Raw genomic sequence first — 10,600 nt, 5'->3', positions numbered from 1 at the left:
AACACCCATTTTTGATAAAAACTCTCAGCAAAGTGGGAAGAGAGGGATCATACCTCAACATATTAAAGGCTATATATGACAGACCTACAGCTAACATCATACTCAATGGGCAAAAACTAAAACCATTTCTCCTAAGAACAGGAACAAGACAGGGGTGTCCACTCTCACCACTCTTATTCAACATAGCACTGGAAGTCCTTGCCACAGAGATCAGACAAGAAAAAACATAAAAGGCATCCAAATTGGAAAGGAGGAAAAAAACTGTCATTATTTGCAGATGACATGATATTGTACATAGAAAACCCTAAAGACTCCATCAAAGTACTACTAGATTTGATAAATGAATTTGGCAAGGTAGCTGGATACAAAATTAACACCCAGAAATCGATGGCATTTTTATACACCAATAATGACCTCTCAAAAAGAAAAACTAAAAAACAATCCCATTTACCATTGCAACTAAAAAAATAAGATACCTAGGAATAAACTTAACCAAAGATGTAAAAGACCTTTACTCGAAAAACTACAGGACACTGAAAAAAGAAATAGAGGAAGATATAAACAAATGGGAAAATATACCATGTTCATGGGTTGGAAGAATTAACATCATTAAAATGTCCATACCTACCCAAAGCAATCTATGCTATGATGTTCCATTTATTAGACTTTCAATCCATTTTTAAAACTTTAATTATCTGTCTCTTAGATTTTTCCTTAAAGATTGGACTTGAATCTATTGGGGAATGCTGTATTTCAATCTACCTTTGTTTATTTTAGTTAATTTAAGAATAATTTATTCATTCACCGGGCATTTATTAAAATGCCTGCTCTGTGCTACATACTCTCTTAGAAGTCCAGTTGACCCTCCTTGACATTTCCCCACTGATAATCTTCTGGATATTCATTGACCATAATTGCCCCATATTCTAGGAACAGAGGAAAAGCATTTTACAGAGCTATACAAAGATCTCTTTTCTTTGGCTTCCTGAAAATATTACCAATTTTTAAATCTCAGACTATCTGATCGTTTTAGGAGCAATATGCTAAAGTGAACATGTGAAATCTATATAAGTTTAATTTGAATAATTTTTTCATTAAATGCCTTATACTTACCAGCTTGAAGTCATATTAGATAGTAATATTTCCTTCAGTTTTCCTAGCTGATTATAATTAATGAGACATATATGTTTTATGTTGATATTTAATTTCTCTAAAACTTGAGAGACTAGAAAGCTCCTTAAAATTTTTTCAGGAGTTTAAAAAATAATATGAAATTAATAATATGAAATTATATCCCTTCCTTATATAATTGTTTTAAAGATAGAGAATGTTCAACACATAAATTTTAAACACCATTTCATTGTAAATGTTAATAACCCATTTCTTCTGTTAATTTGTAAATTATATGAAAAACATTATTCAAAGAGGTTTCCAGAACTTCACTAATGTTTTGCTCTTACTATAAAAGTGTGCCTTTGCTTATTTATTTTTGGTACATTTAGGCTTCTCTTGAATTCAGAAGTGATACAAATGAATTATAACAGTTTGACTAGTGCTTACACAATAGACTGTAGGTTAAAGAAAAGAATTTAAGGAACTTAAGAAATTAAAAAATAAAAATTGTAAAGACAAAACACCTTAAAGAACTTAAAGAAATAAATGTTCTCAGAGGTTAATAAAATTTTTAAATACTACTTTCTCACCTGAATTTCCCTGAGAAGAGTTTTATAAAGGGTGTTTGGTTGCCTGATGTTGTTTTTATAAGTAGATCCAGAAACAAAACCCTACCTCCTTGATAGTTTTGGAGAATATTTTTACCAACAGGTCAATAGTGATATTTATGTCATTGGTTTGAATATTTTCAGTAATTCTAAGGGGATTTACTTGGCATTGACATCAGCCTATAGCCTGAGAGACCTAATCTCCTAAACATTACAAACATACTAAATTGGAATAATTAAATGTATCCTTTGAGACCTAAAAAGTAAGGCAAATCCCATTTCTTAGCAAGCGTTAATGGCCATGTTTTGATTTTAATTCACTTGAATTAATACCACTTATCCTCAGCAACTTGAATATAAAGTCCTAAGTGGGAAGAAAAAATGTCCACTATATTGGTCAGCCAAGGCTTTGTAGAGAAAGTGGGAAATGAACTAAGATATGTTGCCTCAGAGGGGAGGTGTGATGTGAGCAGAGGTCATAAAGTACACATTTCCTACCTTTTTTGTTTGTTTTCAGAGAGAGAAAGAAACATCGATAGACTGCCTCCCGTATGCACCCTGACCTGGGATAGAATCCGAAACCTAGGTATGTGTCCTGCCTAGAATCAGACCTGCAACCTTTTGGTGTATGGGACAATACTCCAACTCACTGAGCCACCCAGCCAGGGTTCCCACCTCTTTTAAAAGTCATTACTCAACTTCTAGAATCTTCCTTTGAAATTATATTTATAATGCCTTTAATAGATATCTGAGATAGCTTTACAGTTTTCTTACTCCTCAAAAGACTTTCCTCAAAATACTTTCTTATTTAAGGCTCCTCCATAATTTATAGAGTTATGAATTCATTTTGCCCATCAATCTCAAGTTTCAATTTGTTTGGTCAATTATCTGGATTTTTCTGACTCTACACCATGGAGTTCACTTTATCTCATTATGTTCTGCACTCACATGTACCACCCCTAAGCCCAGCCTTTCTCTTCATGGTTCTCTGAATAAACGACTTTCTTTCTCGGTTTGGTGCCTTTTATCCTGTCCCTATTACCTTCGCCATGCCCCTCCATTTGCTCAAATCCTACCCCTTCTTTAATGCTCTCAAGAAGGTCTAACCAATGGACAACCCAGCTGACTTCTTCCCAACCTCCCAAGCTCTTGTTACCCATGTAACACCCCTCAAGTCTCAATATCTGCCTTGTATGGTCCTCTGGCATTTCATGGGTGTAAGTCTTATTCTCCTCAGTTTGATTACAACTTCATATCAAGATTATGTGTATTTCTGAGGTGCATCTTGAGGACACAGCAAAGAACAAAGCAGAAAAAAAATCCCTGCCCTCAGAATTAAATTCTAGACCAACGTGACTACTTCAGGTGAGGAACACATTTCTATGATAACGTGGGACACGTCTGTGCTGATATGGTACTGTGGGAATACTTTCTTCTACAATGAGAGTTTAAGACTTGTTGGGGAAAAGGATCTTCCAAAGGAATGTGGATGAATGATGACTGTTGCGCTTAGCTCACCTCTTAGCCGTCAAACAATGTGGGGTCAGTAAAAGATTGATGGACTCAGTGAAAAAAAATCATGTATCTCATTTGCTGTTATTCTAAATTTCTTACAAATTTATGAAAACTTTTAGGCTTTCTTAACATTTGAAAAAAGTCCTTTTGTTCACTACTACAAAACAGCTGCCATTTGTTGCACCACTTATTCATACAATAAATACTTCATAGTGCTTACTATTGTTGGAGCAGGTCATCTAGAGGACATCACCTCCGATTGATCCATGAGCCAGACCCAGGTCCTCACCCCCGCCCCTGTCCTTGGACTGTATTTTCTACCCACTGTTCTCACAGTGGGAGCTCTTTTCAAGGGTGAAGCCTCGAGACGGTAAGGTGTTGGTGAGACCATCTGAATACATGACTGACCTGAGCCAAGGCCTCTGTACAAACGTAGAAGATTCTGGCAGCAGGTGTGGAGAACTACTGGCCTTGCTGCTAAAGACAAGCTTGGTAAGTAGGTTCCGTTGTTTATTAAAACTGCCACCTACCAGTCTGGAGCAGTCTTCCGCCTTCTTGGGTTTCTCCATGTCCTCCATGTAGGGGGCCTGTTTGAGAACCAACAAATATGTGTCACCACAATTACAGATTCTGTTTTCATGGAGCTTACATTCTCATAGAATGGAGACTGGTGATGCAGATATCAACACATATGTAAGAAAAATAGCAAAAACTAGTAAGTGGGAATATTGAGGATGAAATAGAGCAATGTGATACAGAATGGCTGTGCGTTACTTTAGATCAGATGGTTGGAAAGGCTCTATAAGGGAAGGTGAGCAGTCAAGCTGAGACATGAGTAGCAAGAAGCCAGTCATGGCAGTTTGGGAAAGAGCATGTTAAAGGCAGAGGGGAGATAGTGAAAATTCCTGAAGGCAGAAGTAAGCTTTGCTTGTTTGAGGAACCCATAAAAGGCAGGGAAAAGTGGTTGGTGATGAGACTGAAAACTTGATCTTCTAGGGTTTGCAACACAGAGTATGGGGTTTGTATTTCATTTTCAATGCAATGGGAAGCCCTGGAAGGGGGTGTTAGTTTCTTATTGCTAATGTAACAAATTACCACAAACTCAGTTGTTTAAAACAACATACATTTATTCTCTCACAGCTCTGGAAATTAGAAGTCTGAAATGATTCTCTCTGGGCTAAAATTAAGGTGTCAACATCCCTTTTAGAGGCTGTAAGGGAAAATCTATTTCCTTGCCTTTTCTAGCTTCTAGAGACTGTCCACATTTCTTGGCTCATGCCCCTCTTCCATCTCCAAAGACTGAAATGGCCAGCTAAATCTTTTTCACGTTATGTCACTCTGATCCTGACTCTTTCTGCTTCTGTTTTCAACATTTAAAAGATTACATTGGGCCCCCCAGATAATCCAGGATTATTTAATTTCCTCTTTCCAAGTAATATAGCATGTGAACAACTTCCGAGGATCTAGGATGAGGCCATATTTGAGGGACTATGATTCTGCCAACCAAACCAGAGTTTTTTAAAGCAAGGAAATGGCATTACTTTATTTACATTTTAAAAAGGAACATACCACCCATTGATCAGAAAACGGACCATAAACGGTAAGGGTAGAAGTGGGGAGACCAACTAAGAGAGATTGCAGTAGTTCAGAATTAGGACAGTGGTAGATGTGGAGAAATGTAGATGGAATTGGGTTATTTTTGGAGGATGAGACAACAGAATTTGCTGACGATTTACATTTGAGAGGCAGGTGTGAGGGGGTAAAAAAGCTAGCAAAGAAGATGCCCAGATTTTTTGCCTTAAGCATCTGGGGGAAGATGTTAGCATTTATTGAGTTGAAGGAGACTAGAGGAGGAATGCTTTCTTAGGGAGGTGGAGGAGGGAAGTTTGGATTTAGAAATATGTTTTAGTTTATCCATGTTGTATTTGAGATGCTTACCAGTTATCTAAGTGGAGATGTCAAACAGGCATTTGAATATAAAAGGCATAACTAAAGATTAAGAGTCATTAGCAAATATATATTTAAAGACTTGGAACTGAATAAAATAATCTAGGGAGAGTAGGAAGGCAGAAAAGAGAAGAGAACTGGGAGAGAAGCCTCTGGGACTCTCTGGTTTATATTGGGCCAGATTATCTAGCACACAAAATACCTGGTGGCAGTAGAATGCAGTAATGTAGGAATTACAGGAAGAATCCTAAAAAAGATGGGGTCAGAATGCCAAATTGAAGAGTTTGAATTTTATTTAGTAGGCCCTGAATAAATCTGTCAAGGACTAATGCTATCAAATCTGAGTTTCAGAAAAACCACTCTATGTGTGACTCATTGTTACATTTTGCATGTTGGTATGGCATAGATGATAAATTAATTAACAAATGTTTGAGTGCCCTTATGTACCAAGGGTGATTAAAGATGTGTGATAAAGAATAACATCTTAAACTAAGATTGTTATTAAAAAAACAAAACACCAAGACAACAAAAGAGGCTTCAAATTTCATGTGATGAATGTTTGTTTGCTTTTCTGGTCACATTTGACTCATTGATCAAGAGTTGATAGTGCTTATTACGATGCCAACCTTATGCTAATAAGCAGTAATATAAAGCCCCATCCATGTTTGCTGTGCCTTCTCAGTATACTGAGAGGCAGTCATGTAAACAAATAATTAGAGTGCGAAGTGACAGAATCTATAGTATAATCATACATTCAGAACTATGGGAGAACAGATGGGAATGACTTCATTTGCTTGGGGGGTGTTAAAAAGCTTTCTGTAATAAAAGTGCCTTTTCCATAATTAAATAACTCTAGTTTGGCGGTGGAGAGCAAATCTTTTGGGAGAAGCTAGTTTCCACAGCCCACATGCCTGCTCCCAGATACTCATTTTCCCCCTAAGGAAGTAGTCACCACTGCCACCAAATCACGGTGACCTCAAGACAGCATTGCTCTCTACTCGCTTGACCCAAATGATTCCCTGAAGCACAGAGAAGATTAAGGGATCATTTGTAGTTGCCTTTACTAGACTTGGAGATTACCACAGGGAAACAAAATGTAGTAGTATCCAACTGGAAGAGTAGTTCTCAACCTTTTCTCCCCGCTGAGAAAGCAAATTGGCAGTTGATGTTGACTGACACACTCCCATGGGCTTCCTCATGTAATGAATGAGCAATTGTCTGCTGACTAACCATGATTCCTCTTAATGTTTCTCCTATTCAAGAGAGCATATCATAATGTAAAGGAGTGACAAAGGTATTATTAAGATAATCTGGAATCCACTGTAGTTATATAAAAAAGTAAATCATATTAAACTATGGCACTTTATTATTATGAATAAATTAATTACCATCCATCTCACTACTTATTGTGACAGATCAGGGTGTTGAAATAGTCTGAAGGCTGCTGATCTTGATAATCTGGTTTATATGAATGAATTGCTCATCTTGCATTTATAGTTCCCTATAGAGAGGCCTCCTTAGCTATCTCCAAGTCTACCTCTGAGAAGCAGATGCTGTTGTTTTCCAGTCATCAGGAAATTCAAGCATGGTTCAGCCCAAGGAGATCCATTTCCAAGAGTGTGAGAGACAGAATACTGGTTTCTTGTCTGAGGACTTATGTCTGCCCCATATGATCCACTCCTTCAGGGGAGCTTCCAAACTTAAATACAAGAATATGAACATATTCTTAACAGAGCAGTTATATTAAAATATTCTACAATTAGGCCCAGCATGTATATAAGAAGCATACAGCTGCATCCACATGAAAAAACAAAACCACGATAGGAATTGTTTTATTACAGCTTACCCAGGAGAAGACATTTGACCCTGACCTTAAAAGATATGTAGACATTTTCTCAGAAGGGAAAGGTTGGAAAGGGAATGCTAAACACTTCATGAAAGCTCATGAAGTGTTGGCTGCAGTGTAGGGTGTATTTAGAGAACTTGGTACTCATAATTATGTTACAGGTGGATTACTCAACAGTTGATCCAATTTGACATCCTCTGCCTAAAATAAATGTGGAATGAATCAGCTACTCTTAATCAAGTAATTGCTCAGGAGATGTTCTAAAGTTATTTGGTACATACCAGACAGGATCTCTGAATTTGTTGTCAGAGTAATAGAATTCCTAAGAGAGGTGTTGAAATTAAGAGGTAGAAAGTGGTTGGCTAAGCTATACTCAACAGAGAAATCGTAATTTGAGTCATGGAATTTGCTTTCCCCTTCCTTCCTTCCTTCCTTCCTTCCTTCCTTCCTTCCTTCCTTCCTTCCTTCCTTCCTTCCTTCCTTCCTTCCTTCCTTCCTTTCTTCCCTCCCTCCCTCCCTCCCTCCCTCCCTCCCTCCCTCCCTCCCTCCCTCCCTTCCTCACATGAGGTGTCTACTTTTTTGCCAGCTACAATACTAGGCACTATGCTTAAGCAATAAACAAAAGCAGATATGGTATCTGCCTCTTCTCCCCTTAAAAAATTGGGGAGCAGAGCCTCTTTTCCATGGGGCTGCAGGGGGTTTCTTTTCTCCTCAGCCAGGGCTGGAGGTCAAGATCAAACCTTGAGGGTCATTGTCAGGACTGCCACGAGCCGGGCAGTCTCATTTTTCCCACCTCAGATACTTGTAAAATAAAATTTAAACATTGGAGGAGGGGGCAGTTATGGGAGAAAGACATTTACCAAATAACCATCCAAATGAATTTAAAATTACAGCTTTACTATTATCAAGGCAAAGTTATTGGAGATATGAGATTTATAATAGAGGTTTAGCCTCGCCTTAAAAGGCAATATAAAGTAGTAGTTAACCCCATGGGCTCTGGAACCAGGGTTCCTAATTTTGATTGTTGGCTATACTGCTTTCTAGTTGATAGTGAGAAAATTATTTAATCTGTCTGTGCATCAATTTCCTCATTGAAAAAATGGATATTATAATGGATTATACTCTGAAAATGGAGACTAAAAGGTAGTTGTAAGACAATGCATTATGTGCAAAACACTAGAAGAGGGCCTAGTACATAAGTGCTCAATAAATGCCCTCGTCACTGCCACTGTCACTGTCATTATTACTTGCGGCGGGTAGAGGAGTGGAGGAAGTGATAGGAAGCGTTCCTTGAAGAAGCGATCACTGCACCGAAATCTGGAGGCTCAACAGAATTTACCAGGGAAAGGTGAAGTGGGTGAGTTGTGAGAACATGTACAAAGGCCCTATTTCTGGAGTAAATGTGTCAAGTTCAAGGTGCTGAAAGAGGGTCACTGAGGCAAAGTGAGTTAGGGGGGAAATGGTACAAGGGAGGGTGGAGAAGTGGGCAGGGGACAAATAGTGTGGAGTATTAAAACGATATTACAAATTTGGGTTTTCATTCTAACAGCAAATAAGAATCCATGGAAAGTTTTTATAAAGAAGGCTGACATGATCAGATTCACATTTTGTAACTTAATTCTTGCTAGAAGCATGAAAAACAAGATGGGAAGCTGGCAAAACTGGATGTGAACAAACTATTGAAATTGCCCAGGAACGTGATTATGAGGCCTGTCCTAGGTGGTGGAACGAGTGGAGTGGACAGATTGGAGGAATCTTTCGGATGTAAAATGAGCAGGACTTCATGAAAGACTAGGTGAGGGTTCAGAGAAGAAGGCTCTAAAATTCTGGCTTATGCAGCCTTTGAGACTGGGCCTGCTAGAAGATCAGGTCTGGGGGGAGGAGCAGGGGGAAGGCTGATTCCACACGTGCTGTATATGAGGTGCCTTTGAGCTTCTAAAAGAAGATGTCTAATTGGCAACTGAATATAATTGTTTGGGGCTCTGAACATATATTTATGAAAAGATATCTGTTTATGTGGCAATTATCTAGAGGTGATTTCTGAAGCCAAGAGAGGGGATATAGGCAATAGAGTCTAGAGCAAGGCCGCCAATAGCAATATAATGTGAGCTGCATATGTAATAATTTTCTAGTAACCACATTAAAAGATAGTTAAAAAAAACATGTGAGGTTAATTTTAATAATATATATTTTATTTAATGAAATACACTAAAGTACCTTTTCAACATATAATCAATATAAAATTATATAAAATATTTTATATTAATTTTCCATACCAAGTCTTCGAACTCTAGTGTGATTTTTAATACTTATAGTACACATAATTTAGACTATACACAGTTTAAGTGCTCAGTAGCCAAACCCTTCGTGGCTACCTACTGAACAGCACAAGGCTAGAGGTTGGCTGGGAAAAAGGAGAAGAGAGGGAGCAAAAGGGAGGGGAAGAGAGGGTAATGTACTAAAAGCCAAAGAGATCGTATTTCTAAAAAACAAAAACAAAAAACATTAGTGCTCAAAATGTTCAACTAACTTTAGACTTTGCCACTATAAAAGGTGTTTTTTCCTTAAATTGCATAGTTCTGTCCCGTTTTGGAAAGCCTTAATTGACCTCACAACTCTTTAGTTCCAATCTCATTTTTCTCAATTTTTAGCATCAAACTTCTTAAAAAACATTCTGTACCTGCTATTTTTATTAACTCTTTTTAATTGCCTGTAACCTACATTTCATTCCCATCATTTTATAAAAGCTGCACTCCCAGCGATCGTCCATCAAGTCCAATTATCTTTCCAGAACATCCTTTGTTCCTTGCCCAACTGGTTGGACCCTGCTGCCGTCAAGACAGAGAAGACCAGGGAGAGCCATGTTTTGGGGAAAATTTGAGAGTTGCTTTTTGGTCATGTTAAATTTAAGATGTCTTTGAAACTTCCAAATAATGATGCCCTTCTTGACAGTTGGATACATGAGTCTGCAGATTAGAGGACTGGAAATATACATTATGGGTCATCTTCATATTGATGATATTAAAAGCCATAAAAAATACATGGAGTATTATAAAAAGAAAGAATAAAAATGATAGAATAGAGAACCTCACATCTGAAACTTACAGAATCCTAGCATTCAGACTATGGTTAGAGGCAGAAGAATCTTTTCCAATCATAAAAGTCGTTACTGCTTCACTTAATTACTTCTCAAAATGTCTCTCTTTCCTACTAGAATATAAGTGTAGATTTTGGGACTGTCTTTTTTTGTTTTTGTTTTTATTGAACAGAAATAGACCCCTCTGCATGTGTAAGTGCCTGTGAGTGTATGATTGCATATGAACAAAAAGAAGTCATAAGAAATCAGTGAGTAAGGAAAGAGTTAGATAATAAATGCTTTTGAACTACTGGTTAGCCATACAAAAATCAAATTTTAATTCTCACTTTACAAGGTTTTAAAATGAATCCCAGTTGAGTAAGAGTGCTATGTATAAAAATTTAAGCTATGAGAAAAGAAAAATTCAAGTTATGTTTATAAAAGATCTCAATGAGGGGAAACAAATTTCAACACAAATGGAAGAGATAAATAGCT

Source organism: Miniopterus schreibersii (assembly GCF_964146895.1).
Source record: "Miniopterus schreibersii genome assembly, chromosome: 5".
Lineage (NCBI taxonomy): Eukaryota > Metazoa > Chordata > Mammalia > Chiroptera > Miniopteridae > Miniopterus > Miniopterus schreibersii.
The sequence above is the reverse complement of the archived record's forward strand: the minus strand, read 5'-3'. Positions refer to the sequence as shown.